Source organism: Spermophilus citellus (genome assembly GCF_964194105.1).
Source record: "Spermophilus citellus genome assembly, chromosome: 4".
Lineage (NCBI taxonomy): Eukaryota > Metazoa > Chordata > Mammalia > Rodentia > Sciuridae > Spermophilus > Spermophilus citellus.
In genome coordinates, this window is record NC_138185.1 from 43,121,380 (window position 1) to 43,139,330 (window position 17,951).

The 17,951-nt window shown below is 45.2% G+C and overlaps 1 long non-coding RNA gene across 1 annotated transcript; it reads right to left on the bottom strand.

Moving 5' to 3' along the window:
* Positions 1–188: 188 nt before the first annotated feature.
* LOC308648371 lies at positions 189–7,691 on the bottom strand. Its single transcript, XR_014021803.1, has 3 exons — positions 7,660–7,691; positions 3,102–3,242; positions 189–352 (listed from the first exon to the last, which is right to left on the bottom strand). It is a non-coding gene; the product is annotated as an uncharacterized lncRNA (long non-coding RNA).
* Between the last annotated feature and the right edge of the window lie 10,260 nt (positions 7,692–17,951).

Genomic DNA, 17,951 nt, shown 5'->3' on the forward strand with positions numbered 1-17,951 from the left:
AAAATACTAACTACCTTACCGTGGTGCATGAACCTATAAGTGGAGTCCCATAGAAATTTGTACAAATTCCAGTTTGAAGGCAAAAGGACTGGAAAATTGAATGAGAAGTTTCTGGTCACTTATATCATATCCACACAACACACACACACACCCATATTGTAAAATAAAAGGTTCTTTTAAAAACAAATTTTAATGGTGTTTTAGCGCATGTGAACAGCTAAGGCACGATTGTTCTGTTCTTGGTTTCGGCTGTTTTCCAACTATGGTGTTTTTCTCATTGATCAGACAGAAATCCCCAAGGTCTGGCAAAGGAAGCTTTTAATTGCTCTGGATGGACCAATTTTTGGCTTAGCTGCTCAAGCACATAATTGGGAGAGAGAGAGAGAGAGAGAGAGAGAGAGAGAGAGAGAGAAACTAAATCATTTTGAGATTGCTTTAAGACAAATATACAGTCAGACATCCCTTTTCCTGACCAGACCTCAAAATTTTCCCACAAGCCCTGGGGACAGAGAGAGCCAGAGATCAGAGAGTGAAGATCATTTTCCTGATCTTTATCAAAATGAAAATAAGAGTGATCATAATTATCATTATCCTGTTATTAGGTGGGGCTTCCCCAGAAGCAGACTGAGACCAGGATTCTGGTCAATCCACTTTATTTAGAGGGGATCCTGGAATCACTAGGAGGGAAGACAGAGAATGGAGGGCGGCCGTGAAAGGTATGGGATTGAGTAAGCTATGGTTGAGGCCACTGGAGCTCCATCCCCGTAGGGGACCTTGGGAGCCAGTGCAAAATAGACACCTCAGCAGCATCTCATCCAGCGACAAGGGAGCTGGGGGATTTGTACCCCAAGTCCCATCTGTCTGTTCCCGGGGTGTATCATGGCCCGGCACTTCCAGCCATCCCCAGTGCAGGCAGCCAGAGGAAACCCTGGGGCAAAGTCCCAGAAGCTTGCAGCTGGGAATCAGGCGTTCTGGAAAAACACCAACAGCATCTGCTTCAACATCCAAATATAAGACAACCCCAAAATAGGAAGATTCCCTGCTTCCCCACTTAAAAGATCCAAAGGATTTGTGACCTAATGGAATACATAATCTTTTCTAAAGCAGATGAAATAGTTAAAAAAAAAAAAAGTCTCCTTTTAGCCTTTATGACCTGCCCTATATGCTTATAATCACGTTATGCGCGATGATAACATTAATTTAGAAAAAGTCGCTTTCTTTGCACTCAATCAGAGATTCGATGTTATTCCAACTCTTTCAGCTCATCTTTTCTCATCATTGAAGGCACCTTTTTGAGTCATTTTCATTTCCCCCAGCACATTTTCTTCCCTCCCTTCCCCATTCTTGGTGATACAGCATTTTTGGAATCTGTAGGACGCTTTTGCTGGAATTTTTATCCCAAGCCTCAAGCACCTATTTGCATAACATTAGGGCAGCTGGCTGTCCCATTCAGCACCGAGGTGCCAAAGCTTGATCTCCATAATGTAACCACCCAGGGTAAGCCTTTCTTAAGTGTCCTTAAAAGACTTGTTCACACTCCAGTGCAACAACTTGGAGCGCCACACCCTTCAGAATCCATTCCAAATCTGGTTCAATTTCCTAGCCTCCTATCTCAGCCTGTTTGTGCTATTGTAACAAAATGCCCCAGGCTGGAAAGAGCAGAAACTAATTCCCTTACAGTTCAGGAGGCTGGAAGTCCTAGATCAAGGTGCTGGAGAGGCCCTTCTCTTTCTGCTTTCAAGATGGTGCCTGACTGCTGTGTCTCCAGAAGGGAAAAATGCTGTGTCCTCACATGGAATATGGGCCCTTAGCGTGTGTGTGTGTGTGTGTGTGTGTGTGTGTGTGTGTGTGTGTGTGTTTTCCTAGGGATTGAACGGAGGGGTGTGCTACCACTGGGCTAGATCCCCAGCCTTTTATTTATTTATTTTTTATTTTGAGATAGGTTCTTGCTGAGGCTGACCTCAAACTTGCAATCCTCCTGCCTCAGCCTCCCAAGTCACTGGGATTACAGGCATGCGCCACTGTGCCCACCCTTCCAGCTCTTTCATAAAAGCACTAATCCATTCATGAAGCTGGGGGAGGCCCCACCTGTTACTACCAACACAGTGGTGGTAAGTTTCAATAGAAACTTTAGAGGGGACACCTTCAAACTCTAATACCTCCTTTTGAGCATTTCCTTCAGATGACCTTGGTTAATGGCCAGAATCACCTCAGGTAACACATCCCTCCCATACCTCACTAGGTTGTTCAAAATAAAATACTTGAGAGCCCCCCCCCCCCAACATGACAGACTGCATGAGGTTTCTATTGAAAACAGAGGCTCTTTCCCCAGGGAATTTCTGAGAAGCCTGGAATGTCACCGTATATCCCTGCTACTAGTTCTTCTGGCAGTCATCTTAATCCTCACAACCAACCCAGGAAGTGGATTGGAGCACCATTCCCATTTTACAGATGGAGAAATGGAGGCTCTGGAGCAGCTCAAGGAGCAGTGGAATGACAGTGGTGGGTGTGTCTTTGAGGTGTGCATACCCCCCACACCATGCTGCTGCCCCTTGTGGGTAAGGGCGGTGCTCATGGACTTGGATGGTAGACTCCTAGGGCAGCAAAGTGCCAGCCAGCCCAGCAGCCTCCACAGGGTCCTCTCTCTACTCCTCTTACTTTCCTGAGCTAGAGAAGCAAGAGGCAATCACCATTACTCCAGCTGAAAACCTCTACAAGGAAATGAAAGTCCCCCCCCCCTCAAGGGAACTTCTAAAAACCATAACAGTCCATTTCAAATGGGCAAATAAATGTCTACAAAGGATTTTTTAAATAAAACAGAAAAATCTCAATTCCACCTTTCTTTCTTTCTTTCTTTCTTTCTTTCTTTCTTTCTTTCTTTCTTTCTTTCTATTTTTTAAATTTTGCTAATGAGTCAACCACACTTGGGGTTTTTGCTGATAGCAGAACTGATGAGCTGGAGAGGGTCATAAGGGAGAGACAGGATTCATCCTTGTACCTTCAGAAGACGGTGCCCTTTTGAGCTGGAAGGGTCTGAGTTCTCACCTTCTAGCTCTCTCAGCCTCAGTACCACCATCTGTAAAATGGGCACTAATCCTTACCTCACTGAGTGCTGATGAAGATTAAGTAGAGTGCAACCTGGACACTAGTCAGAGCTCAGCAGTGTTAATCACCTTCTTCCTTCCATCCCTCCCTTTCCTCTTCCAGTTCCAGTCAGGTGCAGTGGAGCAGACTGTGTCCCTCTGGAGTTGAGAGAAGGTGCATGAATGGAAAAGAGAAAACCACCATAATGTTCAGCCGGGACACCGGGCTTCCTGCCTGTGCTTTTCTAAGGCACCTCCTCCAACCCCAAGGGCCTACTCCAGTGGGGAGTGGGGGGACCACATGGCCTGTCTACCAGAAACCCCCCACTCACCCTTGTTGGGGAACACCCAGTGCAGGCCTGCATAGGACCCTTGCTCCCCTCAAAATGGAGAGGGGGAATGGAAGCCTGGCAGTTGCACTTGGACCCTGGGTCCCAGGTACAGGTCCCTGCCTTCCAGCAATCAGGATATGGAGTGAGAGAAAGAGGGGGAGTAGGAGAGGGAGAGTGGAGGTCAGTAGTCCAAGCAAAGGGACAACCAGAGCCAGCTTCCCTCCAAAGGGCCTGTTGGAAGGAACACATTGGAGCCACAGGCTGTTGAATTCCCCCAAACCAGCAGGGGCATACCAGGGGATGTAGGTGAGTCTCCAGAGCCGGCCGGAAGACTGCCCTTGGCTCTGTGCTCACATCTCTCTGCAGCTATGATTTCTAGAAAGTTCTCAAGGGCAGGGTTTCAGTTTTGCAAACTCATCTTCAGAACACTGTACATTCCAGTTCCTGCAGCCAACCACATAAGTAAAACACACCTGGCAAGAGAAGCCAGCTGCCTAGGCCACTGGGAAATGGCCCTAAAGCCAAAGGTTCTTCGAGATGTGATTTAAAATTAGTCCATGACTGTTCCCTCCAGATGGTGACAATAACAGGATTTGGAGTTCGTGGGCATGCCCCGTTTCATGAATATCTCTTGGACAATCCCCAAATCATACCATGAGACTGTCATAATCCTGTGACCATCTTACTGACCACACAGAACCCTCCAGCTCCTCTACCTGACATCTTCAAGAGGATTGCTCCAAGTGACTTCTGTTGCCACCTGCAGCTTGGACATTCTCTAATGCTATATTCTCTCTTGGTCTCCTGTACAATATTTCTACAAGGTCTAGTAAACTGAGTCCCTTGGGGATCTCCTTATTATTTAAACAAGGAATGTATGCATAGCACTTAAAGAACTCACAATTAGTTGTTAAGAAAGACTGAAGGGCTGGGGATGTAGCTCAGTGGTAAGGTGCCTGTCTGGCACATACGCAAGGACCTTGGTTTGATTCTCCAGTACCACCAAAACAAAACTGGTAGATGGTTTTCACATTCTGGAAGCTCCTTTTCTATTTTGGAGGTATGCCCATTCTGGATCTTCATGGGATTTAGATTCCAGGAAGCCAAGGGTAAGGGCATACATAGTCCTTGCCCCAGACCATTGGATAATCTTGTCCAGGATTTCAAATCTTGAACAAATTTTGAAAAAAACTCAAGAACTATTTAGTGTTCAGTTTGTGGCAGCAGCAACTAATGACTGAGAGAGTTGCCAGAGGCCATCAGCTGTGATGTCCAACAATGACAGTGCCCAGAAGTGGTTTCCACGCCAGCCCATTCTTGTGGCATGTCTTTGCTTGTCTTCCTGCCACCAAACCACAATGGCTCTCATCCACTTCCCAAGCCCACAACTTTGGACGTTTTATGGATTCTGCAAGCCATTCAATAATCTTCCAATAGATTCTTCTTCTTTTTTTTCCTTAAAGCTTAACATTAGCTACACTTGATTTCTGTTGCTTGCTCCCCAAAACACCAATGGATACAGTGTACCGAACCAGTGACTTTAATTCAATTTTTAAATTAAATAACATTAGGAAGTAAGTTGGAGGAAAATTGTAAAGTTGTAAAGCTCGCAAGAAAATATAAAGATTTTATTTAAGTCATTAACTAATGAGGATTAGTCATTAATTAATCCTCATTAGTTAATATATTATTAACTAATATATTAATATTAGTTGTAAGTTTGGAGGCAGCAAGAAACCTGTCATGTTCCTTTGGCAGAGGGGATCTGTCTGCCCAGAAAATCAGGTTTGCATTTTTATGGATACAAATCATTTGCATTATTATTCTTTTTCTGATTCACAGAATTGTCAAAGACCACAAAAGACTGGAAGTGTACCCTAGACTGGACATTCAGTGACTTTTCTTTTTCCTTGCCCATTTGAAAGACTTTCACTAATGTTTCCTGATGGTGATACAGAAAGTGACCAAGTGGGTATAAGACACAATAAAAGCTACATTCAGAAGATCCTGGGCACTCCAGGTGGGAATCATGCAAAATTCTTGAAGAAATGAGAGGTTGGATTTTAAGAGCCATCAAAGCGTAGCAGAAAGGGGTGATCTGGGTGAAGGGGCAAGTGTGAGCTGAAGTTTGGAGGCGGCAAGAAACCTGTCATGTTCCTTTGGCAGAGGGGATCCGTCTGCCCAGAAAATCAGGTTTGTGAAGGAAACTGGCAGGTGGCAGTTTGGAAATGTAAATTGGGATATCCTTGTGGCTTAATATTGTAACTCTCAGCTTATTGAGAGTCCCAGAGAAAGAGAAATTAAGAGGATAAAATAAAAATAATTGGGGATGGGGATGTGGCTCAAGCGGTAGCACGCTCGCCTGGCTTTCGTGCGGCCCAGGTTCGATCCTCAGCACCACATACCAACAAAGATGTTGTGTCCGCCAAAAACTAAAAAATAAATAAATAAATAAATATATATTTTTTAAATCTCTCTCTCTCTCTTAAAAAAAATAAAAATATGGGGCTGGGGATGTGGCTCAAGCGGTAGCGCGCTCGCCTGGCATGCGTGCAGCCCGGGTTCGATCCTCAGCACCACATACCAACAAAGATGTTGTGTCCGCCGAGAACTAAAAAATAAAATATTAAAAAAATTTTTAAAAAAATAAAAATAATATAGAAATCATGGTCTGAAGGTGACGTTGGGAGATGCTTGTCCTTCAATCTGTTCCTAGTGGACAATTTGATGTACCTTTCCTATTACCTTCCTCCTTGCTGAGCACTCAGGAGCAGACAGGTGAACCTGGATGGAGTAGAATTTGACCCAGAGAGATCCAACTTCAGTCAGGTGTTATGACCCTGGAGTAGTGAAAACATACCATATTGTACATTTTGGGGAGCAGAAGCACAGAGCCTCAAGGATATAGAAGAGAGGGACAGGGACTTGGAAACAGCCCGGCACATATTAAGTGCTCATAAATATTAGATATAATCTTCCCAACCCCTTTCATATGGTAAATACCCTTGTTATTCCCATCTTAAAGATAGAAAAATTGAAGCTTAAAGATGTTAAACACTGGGCTGGGGTTGTGGCTCAGCGGTAGATCACATGTCTAACACATGTGAGGCCCTGGGTTCAATCCTCAGCACCACATAAAAATAAATAAAATAAAGGTTTTGTGTCCAACTGCAACTAGAAAAAAAATAAATATTAAAAAAAAAAAGATGTTAAACACTTCCAGGCTCCGTGAAGCATGCCTATAATCCCAGCAACTTGGGAGACTGAGGCAGGAGGATCACAAATTCAAGACCAGCCTTAGAAACTTTAGTGAGGCACTAAGTGAGACCCTGTCTCAAAATAAAAATAAAAAGGGCTGGGGATGTAACTCAGTGGTAAAGCATCCTTGGGGTCAATCCCTGGTACCAAAAAAAAAAAAAAAAGAGGTTAAACCCTCTCCTGAGCTAGTAAGTGTTGGGGCTGAAATTCACACCCATCGTTGATTCCAGAACCTGTTTGCAGAGCTGTGGTGTTATGCAGCTAGGATGTTCATTATGCATGTACCAGGTACACAATGCCAGGTGCAAGGTACTGGGGTTACAGCTGTCATCAGCACACCTAGTCCTGGCCCTTCTGGAATTGCCACCCCATCCCCCTATGCCCTCGCAGGAGGTTGAGCCACAGCGACCCCTTCAGAGCAGCCCTTCCTGCTTCAAAGCATCTGTACCACCCACCCACCCCTGTCCCTGGAACAGCTGATGCAGTTTGTAACCTGCTGCCCCAGGGGGACTCAGCCTGGGGCAGGACCCTTCAGGTGCCAGAGAAGGAAAGGGAAACCCCGGGGAAGGACACCCTCTGGTGGGTGACTGGCATCTCCATGAGCACATCCTGTATCATTCACCAATGCTGCTAAGATTTAAATCCAGCTTTTAATAAAATACACCCTCTTAGGCTGGCAAGTCAGGGCTGGAGTAAGACCAGAAGGAGAACTGCCATCCAGCTGCAGGGCCCTGGCCCGTTCCTCCAGCTGGCTGGCAGCAAGTTCCTGGCGAGCCGTGGAGCTTGCTGGAGGATGCCACGTAGCACAGGCAGCCTTCCGGCTCTTCTAGCCCGTCCCACTCCTCCGTCTGCTTCTCATTAGCTTCAAAAGTGAGGCCTGGCTCTGCGCCCAGGTCAGGAGGAAAGGTTGACGTGGCGCCCACTGAGCCCCATTCCCTGGCCCAGGTCTTCTCCTCCCCAGCCCCACCATCATCAGCCCAGCTCACCACTTCTGGTCTCCTCTGTCTGCCTTCTCCACCTCCCCAGAACCCCCTCCAGTCTCCAGCCTCTCTGCAACCACTTCCTCCCTGCACACCCACAGGCTCACATGCACACACCCACACCCACACACCCTCACTGCCCCGTCCAAGCTCTATTCTCTTTGTCCCTTTAAAGCTCTCAACCCTCTAGCAGTATAGCCCAGAGGGAGCAGAAGGGTCTGGGTTCAAATTCCGTGTGTGCTGCATAGTAGCTATGTGAATTGAGGCAAGTTACTTAATTTCTGTTGCTCAGTTTCCCCACCTGTGAAATGGAAAAGATATGAACAAAACCCACCTCATCGAGTTATTCACAAGGAAAGGGCCTGGCGTAAAAATCAAGGCTGATCCACATCAGATACAAACAGACAGACTAAGTGTGCAGTCTTACTCTTCCCCAAAAGAAGTTGACCAAGGAGGACCCTGTTTTCAGGGACAGGAGGTAAGGTTTTGTTTTAGAATGGGGACAGAAGAGTAGGAGGCTGGAGGAGCCTGTCTATTCTAGATTCCTCAAAGGCAGTCAAATTCTACAGCTGGTGTTTTTTTCATTAGGCATTTATTGAGCACCAATCGTATGCAGGTACCCTGTGGGGAAACCCCAGCTTCCTGCAGAGCAAGGAGCTCAGATTCCAGTGGCAAAAAAAAAAAAGAATCATAAAAAGAAATGGTTATCGGGCAACACGCTGAAGGCAGTAAGGGAAGAGATTAGAAAGTGCCCTGGGAACAGGAGCAGGAACAGCTCTGAGATGATGGGGGCAGTTAGGAAAACTTCCAGGTTGCAAGGGAGGTGCCTGCATTAACAGAAGGCACCCCCTTCCTGAGCTCAGGGGCACGTGGTGGTTCCATTTGCTCTGCAAGTAAAGCAGGCAGAATTCTTTAGCCCTGTTTAGCAGATGAAGAAGTTAAGGCACTGAGAATGAGTGGTGGGTGCTTCCCCAAGGAGCCAACTTCTAGTGAAGTTCTCCCCACCCCAAACCATCAGCTCTTTCTGCTTCCAAACTGGGCAGGAGTTTGCATGGAAGACAAAGAAGAAAGAGGAGGAACAAGGCCAGGCAGATAGGCCAGGTGGCTTGCCATGAGCCTGGGGCAGCAGTCTGGACTTTGTCCTGCGTGGGCGAGGGGAGTCGGCACACAAGCATCCACACCCCCACATTGCTCCACCAGCCACAAGGCCAGATTTTGTCCTCAGAATCCCCAGCACTGCCCCGAAACAGAACTCTTTACTGATTTAACACGCAGTAATTTATAAAGGAGCCGGCAAAGGGAGAGAAGGGACAATTCCTGCCAGGTCACTCCCTCACCTGCTGGCCCAGTACTGGGTCAGTGGGAGGCCACAGGAAGCACTTGGTTTATTGGGCACTGAGTGAACTAGGCCCTCAGCTGGGACTGTCAGAAATCCCAGTCCTCTCAAACCTTAAAATCAACCCTTGACGGCAATCAGCATGGACACATCTGTGTCGGGCAGCAGCTGGGATGGGAGGAGGACACACAGCAGCTCTGTCCAGGCTGAGCAGACAACTCAGGGGCTTGCAGAGGATTTGGCTCAAGTGCTGCAGGAGCAGAACCTAGGAAAGGCAACCTGGCTCCTGGTTCACTTGGGGACATGCGGGCTGGACCCTCCTCCTCAACAGGAGTGAGGTCAGATGGAGGTAGGAGATTCAGACTCACAAAACTTTAAAAAAAAAAAAAAAGAATGCCCAGTTTTCATTTGAATTACAGATCAACCAGAAATAATTCTTACTACAAGGAAGTAGCCCACCTTTGGTTTCAATTTCTAAGGTTTTAGTTACTCTCTATCAACCATAGTCGGAAAATATTACATGGAAAACTCCAGAAAGAAACAATTCCTAACCGTGTGCCATTCTGAGTATTGTGATGGAATCTCACACTGTCCCGCTGCTCCCACCTGGAACATGAATCACCCCTTTACCAGCTTGTCCTCACTGTGTCTCGGCTGTGTGCGTTCTGGTCCGCCCTCTGGTCACTTGGTAGCCATGTTAGATGTCAGATCAACTGTCCAGTATCACCAGGCTTGGGTTCACTGGACCCTTACGAGGCCTCACTTCAATCTCATCACATAGGCATTGTGCATTGTCACATCATCACAAGAAGAAGAGTGATACATACAGCAAAATTAAATATTTTGGGGGACTGGGGTATAGCTCAGTGGTAGAGCAATTGTCTAGCATGTGCAAGGCCCAGGGTTCAGTTACACACACACACACACACACACACACACACACACACACAATGTATATTTTGAGAAAGAAACCACATTTACATAACTATTTGGGGGAAGGGATACCAGGGATTGAACTCCGGGGTGCTTGACCACTAAGCCACATCCCCAGCTTTTTATTTATTTATTTATTTATTTATTTATTTATTTATTTAGAGACAGGGTCTTGCTAAGTTGCTTAGGGCCTTGCTAAGTTGCTGAGGCTGGCTTTGAACTTGCAATCCTCCTGTCGCAGCCTCCCAAGTCATTGGAATTACAAACAGGCATCACTGTGTCCAGCACATAACTTTTATTATAGTATATGACTATGACTGTTCTCTTCTGCTGTTCATCTCTTACTGTGCCTGACTTAAACTTTATCACATGTATGTATATATGGGATTTGGTTCTATTATCCATGGCTTCCAGAATCCTCTAGGGGTCTTGAAACATATCCCTCATGAATTAGGGAAATGCCCATCTGTCCCATGGGCTAGGGTGGTAGCAATGGGGATCACAAGAAAGGGACAGATTTAAGTTTTAACTTGGAAGGAACTGAACTTGGGATCTTGAGATCTGCGTGTTCATGTTCTCTGCATTAGTATTCACCGCAGCTAAGATATGGAAATAACCTAGATGTCCCTCATTGGGTAAATGGATAAAGAAATTGAGGCATACACATACAGTGGAACATTATTCTGCATTTAAAAAGATAGAAATACTTCCATTTGCAACTGGGCAGATGAGGGTGAAGGGCATTACAATAAGTAAAATAAGCAAAACACAGAAAGACCCATACACAGACTCTCTCTTACACATGGACTCTAAAATAGTTGAACCCAAGGAAGCAGAAAGTAGAATGGAGAGTGCTGTGGACTGGGGTAGGAGGAATGAGGTGATGCTGTTCAAAGGGTGCAAGGTTTCAGTTCTGCAGGATGAGTAAATTCTGGAGATCTAATACACAAATAGGGCCTATGGATGAGCAATACTATTTTGTTCACTTCAAAAAAAAAAAATTGCTAAGATCAAATGCTCTGTGCTCTTACCAGGAAAGGAATAGAAAGAAGGAAAGGAGAGGGGGAAAAAAACACACAAAAAGAGGCAAGAGGAAAATTTGAAAGCAGTGAATAAAATTATGGTGCTGATTGTTGGTGTTGTGGTTTGGATATGAGGTGTCTGAACCCTAGAAGCTCCCATGTTAATACAGGAATGTTCTGAGGTGAAATGATTGAATTGTGACAGCTGTGACCTCACACACTCCATCCTAGTTTGAAAGAATGAACTGCGTAATAACCGTAGACAGGTGGGGGTGGCTGGAGGAGGTGGGTCACTGGGGGTGTGCCCGGGAAGGGTGCATCTTCCCTGTGACCCCTTCTCCCTTTCTCTTTCTCTCTTCATGGCTGCTATAACCTGAGCAGTGCTCTTCCACCATGATGGGCTACCCACCTTAAGCCCAGAACAGTACTGTCAGCCATATAGTCAACAGCTCTCTGTGGACTGAGAACTCTGAAACAGTGAGCCTAAATAAACTTTTTCTCCTCTAAGTTGTTCCTGTCAGGTATTTTGGTCACAGCAATGAAAAGCTGACTAATGCAGTTGGTTTCACAGTTGCATACTTATCTCTAAACACATCAAGCCCTATATATTAAATATCTGCAGATTTTTTTCATATCAATCATACCTCAATGAGGGTTGTTTTTTTTTTTTTTTTAATTCGAGTTGGAGATGGTCTCTATAGGGACTGACGATGAATTGGAGGTAGGAGACAAGGATGGGAGAGAAATTAAGGAGGAGTCAGGATTCCAGCCAGAGCTACTATGTCATTTATAGGACCACCTCACTCAGAAAAGGAAGGCGGAATGAGATCAGATTAGAAAGACAAGCCAACAGCTCCGTTTTTAAACTTGGGGTGTTAATTTAACATCGGTCTGGTAGTGCAGTCCCAGTTAGTTGACAGGCTGAGGCAGGAAGATGGCTGGAGCCTAGGAGTTAAGGTCCGCTTGGGCAACAGAACAAATTGAGCCTGAAACGGAGGTCACAGTGTAGTGAGGTGCCATCAAGTGCAGGACACACTGAGCTGTCTCCTCAAAGTGGAGAATAGCATTGTCCCTCCTCATGGAGGACACCCAGTACCAGAAGCCAACAAATAAGACTAACATGAAGGAAAAAATTATGTGTGTGCCTGCTAGGAACTGATTGAAAGAAATGTGTCCCTGGTGCCAGTGGGGAAGGTGGGCAGAAGGTCGGCCTGGCCGCCAGAGATTCCCTGGGATATCAACACATACTGAAGAGATTGGAAATGCAGTCTGCTTTGGGAGTAACCACTTAAACCTCAGGAGTTGAAACACGCCCCTGATTTGCCCACTGTTTGGAGATTTTTAATAATGTGCCAGTCCACCAGGCACAGTGGCACACTCCTGTAATCCCAGTGGTTCGGGAGGCTGAGATGGAAGGATTGCAAGTTCAAAGCCAGCCTCAGCAAAAGCAAGGTGCTAAGCAACTCAGTGAGACCCTGTCTCTAAATAAAATACAAAATAGGGCTGGGGAGGTGGCTCAGTGGTTGAGTGCCCCTAAATTCAATCCCCAGACCCACCCAGCCACCTACCCACCCCACCCCCACCCCCACCCCCCCCACCCCCGTGCCAGCTCATCTGTCTGTTCAACAAGGAACTGAGAAAGTCAGAACTCCCTGCCCGCGCACACACACACACAAATGTATTGTGAGAGATGTTCACCAAGGTATTGTCTACCATATTTCACTGCATAATTGTCACACCCTGATTTTTTTTTTCAGTCCAAAAATTGGTTAATGAACTTTCATTGCATAATCATTGCAAGATATAATTCTGTTCATCATTCTGCTTGAAAGGTAAACAGCGCAGCAATGTACTCACCAGTGACACACCGAAGCACATTTTTTTCTCCCGCTCTGTTAGCCAGGAGCGCAGAATTCTCCCCGCATGCGCATTGTCAGTATATTCCCGACAGCTGCAGTATGTGGTTTGTTCAGAGCCTACAGCGCTAAGGGCAAATGCATCTTATATGAACAGCACCAAACAGCACATCAGATAACAAATGAAAATGGAGCAGAGTCTTTGGACACAGAAGATTAAATTTTGTAAGTCCATTCTTCACAACACTGTAATAAAGTTTCTCAAGTGTAATATTTCAACTATAATGCACAAATCAATAACAACTAATGCACTAGCTTTTTTTTTTCCAGACAGGAAAAATGTTCACTAAACTGTCATAAAGAAATGATGTGCAGTGATTTGGGCTATTCAATCTTAATGTATATTCACAAGTATTCCATGCATCCTAATCTTGCACCAAAGACAGTTTAGTAATAAATGATTTTTAACTAATATTGAAAACTTTAAAAAAAAAGTTCACAAAATGAAAAAAAAAAAAAGCTTCACATAATAGTTGCATCTCACTTTTTTGCAAACAAAAAAAAATGGCATAAAATCTGTGACAATGATGCACTGAAACACAGTATGAAGAGTAAAAGTTTAGCTGGGCATGGTAATCCTGTAGTCTAATCTGGAGCCTGAGATAAAAGAACACTTGAAACCAGGAGTTCAAGACCAGCTGGGCAACACAGAAAGATCCCATCTCCAAATAAATAAATAAGAATAAAAATTAGGCAACAACCAAAATTTGCATCTATAGGGGACTAGTTAAGTCTTTTATGATGACTTATAAACACAATGGAATTCCATGTAGCTGTGTAAAATTCATAAGGCAAATCTATCTGTTCTGGATTTTTAAAAAAATTTTTGTAGCTGTAGATGAACAGCATGCCTGTATTTTATCTGTTTATTTTTAATGTGGTGCTGAGGATCAAACCCAGTGCCTCACACATGGCAGGCAAGTGCTCTGCCACTGAGTTACAGCCCCAGCCCTGTTCTGGATTTTAAACTGCCCAAAAGTGAATATAAAGCATGTGTACACACACACACACACACACACACACACCCATAATAATATACACACACATATACATATATGTAGATACATGTATAATATATATAGTGATACATTTACACAAAATCACATGTAGGTAAATGGATATATATATATATATATATGTATATATATATATATACATATGTATATATATGTGTATATACACATACACACACACACACACACACACAGAACACCATAAAAGTGTTCACCAATATGCTAATAATGGTGGTCTCTCCATAACAGAAGTTGATTTTTTTTTTTTTACTTTCTACTTGGTATTTTTCTATATCATTTATAATTTTAATGAGCTTATCTTTTAAAAAGTAATTTTGTGGGTTTCAAAGTAAATTGATGGGTTTCAAAGTAAATGGCTCCTGAGATGTTTAAGGCCCAGAAGATGACTCCAAGGGACCTGGGTTCTGGGTAGCTTAATTAGCAAGAGGCCTTCAGCTCAGGCCAAGCTGGTGAGTCTGGAAGTGGTATCTGCCCGCTGTATGGAATCCCCTCACTGGCTCAAAGGAAACTTCTCTCAGGACCTCCCACCCGCCCGCCTGCACCTTCCCCTCACATCTCCTTTGTAGCCATCACTCCAACATGTCACCCCTGAGCTGCTCCACAGGAACCTGCCTCTGTGCCTCCTGCCATCCCACCCGCCCACGCGCCTCCTGGCTCCTGGGCACCACAAAGAGCGCCTGTGTTGGAGCCCGACAGCCGCTGAGCGTGCAGACAGCCTACACCTCCCGTAGGCCACACGGCACAAAGGCTGGTCTGTGTGGCCTGGCCTGGTAGGCCCACAGCCTCCCTTCCTCTGCCAGGCACTAGGATCGAGTCATCAGAGTCTCCCAGGAGGCTGCCAGACTGGCTGAGCAGCCAAGGAGACAAGAGATGCCCAGCTAACAGCCGACAGTGTCCCTGCAGGACTCCAGGGTGCCCAGCCAGCCATGGCCATTCTGGGCTCACGCGCAATATGCGGGCATCCTTCAGACTCTCAGAAGGCCCCTCACCCCTCTAATTGCAGTTAGGCAGCTGAAGACCTTCATTCTGCTCTTCCCTAATCAGGTCCCTGCCACCAGCCTTCCCACATCCTGAAACCCACCTTGAATGAGACACTCTATGGGTACCAAGAGCTGTCTGCAGACAAAAACAATGACACCCATCCTCACACCCCATGCCCTCGCTTTCAAAGCCACTTTCCCATCCGTCTGTCCCCATCCTGGGCACCTGCAGCTTCAGTCCCATTTGCATTTGAGCTCTCCCAAGACAAACCTGGGATCGAGCTGAACCAGAAACTCCCTCCACAAATGGTTAAAGTTGTTCTCAACCATTCAAACCATTCTCCACAGTCTCCTCAAACCCTTCCACTACAAGGAATGTTCCTTTAATGAACTTAATTGAGTACCTACTACATGCCAGGCACAGGCTCATCTATGTGGTCTCATGGCATCTAGCATCTCTGAATTTAGAGCCTCCAGATCTGGGAGGTGGTTCACTCAATAGCTTCTGCTCCCCCATTGGGTTCTGAGTTTATGCAGACTGGGTTCCTTGTCCTGTTGCCTTCGTATATACAGCAGGTGCTCAGTACATAAGTCCTACTATCTTTATGTATACAACATGAGCTCAGTATGAGTCTTACTTGAAAAGACTATTTTTCCTTCATCTTTGATCCAGCTTCATCCCCTTCCACAGCTGTGGCGGCCTCTCTCCAGCTTTGGGTCCTCCTCTGAGCTCACCCGCACTTCAGTGAGCATTTTCCAATTTGTACCTTCATGTGTGGTACAAATGTTTGTCACATGCCTATTGAATGCCAGAGGACAGTGACTTGGGGCAAAGAGAAACTTTTTGCAATGCCCCTGTCACATTTCCCCCCAGTTGTTCTCACTTTGGGGGAAAAGAGAAAGAAAGCAGCATCTGTGGAGAGCAAACAAGGGGAGAAAAGGGGAAGAAGAGGGAAGTGAGATGATTAATACAATAGTACCAGTTCCAAATGTCAGAGCCAGAAGGACCTCTCCCTCAGGTCAGACCCTGGTCCTGGCTCTGGATGCTCACTGGCTTTTCCAGAAAAGCTCTTGTCTACATCTGACCCTTGCAATTCTGCATGCAAAGATTGTTTAGGACCCAGCTGTACTTTGTAAGGAAACCAAGGTGCTGGCTTCCCTGCTCTGTTTGCTTCCCTGCTCTACTTGGTTCCTGGAAGGCTGAACTCTGGGGATTGCATGGCCTGAACATCTGGGTCCTCCACTTCACATTGGATCCAACCAAAAGACACTGGCAAACACTGGGGAGGTAGGGGTGCAAAGAGAGTGAAGAGTATCTGCTGTCCCCTGTCATTTCTCCTAACCTCATCATGGTTCTGGCAAGGGGCTCCAGCCTGGTGACCTTCTGCAGCTGTCCCTCTCTCCAGCAACTGGAATCTTTCATCCCTTATCCCTTCAAACACAGAGGGTAATCTCTCCATTAAGAAAATCTTTTTAGAGCCAGGCGCAGTGGCTTGTGCCTATGGTCCTACTTACTTGAGAGGCCCAGGAGTTTAAGACCAGCCTGACATCATAGCGACACCCTGTCTCAAAAAAAAAAAAAAAAAAAAAAAAAGACGAAATAAAACCTTTTTAGTAATCTTTGCTGGGCTGCTGCTTGTCTCCTGTTGTTGCCCTGATTGACAGAGTTGGTGGCCTAACTGATCCCCAACAAAAACCCCCGAATGACTCATGGTACCAGCAATGAGCAAATGTTCCATATCTGGCTCCGGTGACTATGGTTTGAAACTCAACCTCAAGGGCTAGGGATGTGGCTCAAGCGGTAGCGCGCTCGCCTGGCATGTGTGCGGCCCGGGTTCGATCCTCAGCACCACATACAAACAAAGATGTTGTGTCCGCTGAAAACTAAAAAATAAATATTAAAAAAAAATTCTCGGGCTGGGGATGTGGCTCAAGCGGTAGCGCGCTCGCCTGGCATGCGTGCGGCCCGGGTTCGATCCTCAGCACCACATACAAAAAAAAACGAAGATGTTGTGTCCGCCGAGAAATAAAATAAATAAATAAATTCTCTCTCTCTCTCCCCCCCCTTTCCTCTCTCTTTAAAAAAATAAAAATTAAAAAAAAATTAAAAAAAATTAAAAAAAATTCTCTCTCTCTCTCTCTCTCTTAAAAAAAAAAAAGGAAAGAAACTCAACCTCAATTTCAAATTGCTTGTTCCCTCTTAGCCTTCATTTCCACATAATGTGGAAATAATAGCAATACCAAATATCTCAATATTCTCATTGTGACAAATAATTGAACGCTCTTCAGACGATCACAGAAGAAGAACGGGGGTTATCCAAGAGTTTGGGGTTCCCAACAACAATGAGAAACTAGATTACAGGTTCTCATGGTGGGTTTTTTGTTGTTGTTGTTGTTTTTGGTTTTTTGTTTTGTTTGTTTTTTTTTTTTTTTTTGTCCCTTGTGTCTGCCTCCCTCCCTTTGTGCCCTTTCTGCTACACCTCATATAATTGATATGGCTCCCTCCCAGCTTATACATGCTAAATAAATAAATATTTCCCATTCCACAAAATGAACTCACACTTATATTTTCTGCTGCTATCAACAAAATAGCTGAGAATGGGAAATTTATAATGAATGGGTATTTATTTGGCTCATGGTTCTGGAAGCTGGGAAACCCAAGAGCACAGCCCTAGCATCTGGAGATTTGGCAAGGGCCTTTGTATTGCATCATCCCATGGCAGAAGGTGGAAAGGCAGGCAAGCAAGCAAGAGGGGGAAGAATTCATTCTTTTTTTTTTATAATTAGTTACACATGACAGTAGAATGCATTTTGACACATCATATGTAAATGGAATATAACTTCTCATTCTGCAGAATTCATTCTTGTAACAACTCATCCTGAGATAATAACCTCCTCCCATGATAATGCCATTAATCCATTGGTGAAGACAGAGCCCCTATGACCTAATCAGCACTTATAAGGCCCTACCTCCTCACATTGTTGCATTAGAGATTAACTTTCCAAGGCCTGAACTTTGGGGGACACAATCAAACAGCATCTCATCATCAGGAACCTATTCCCTGGCCACTATCTTC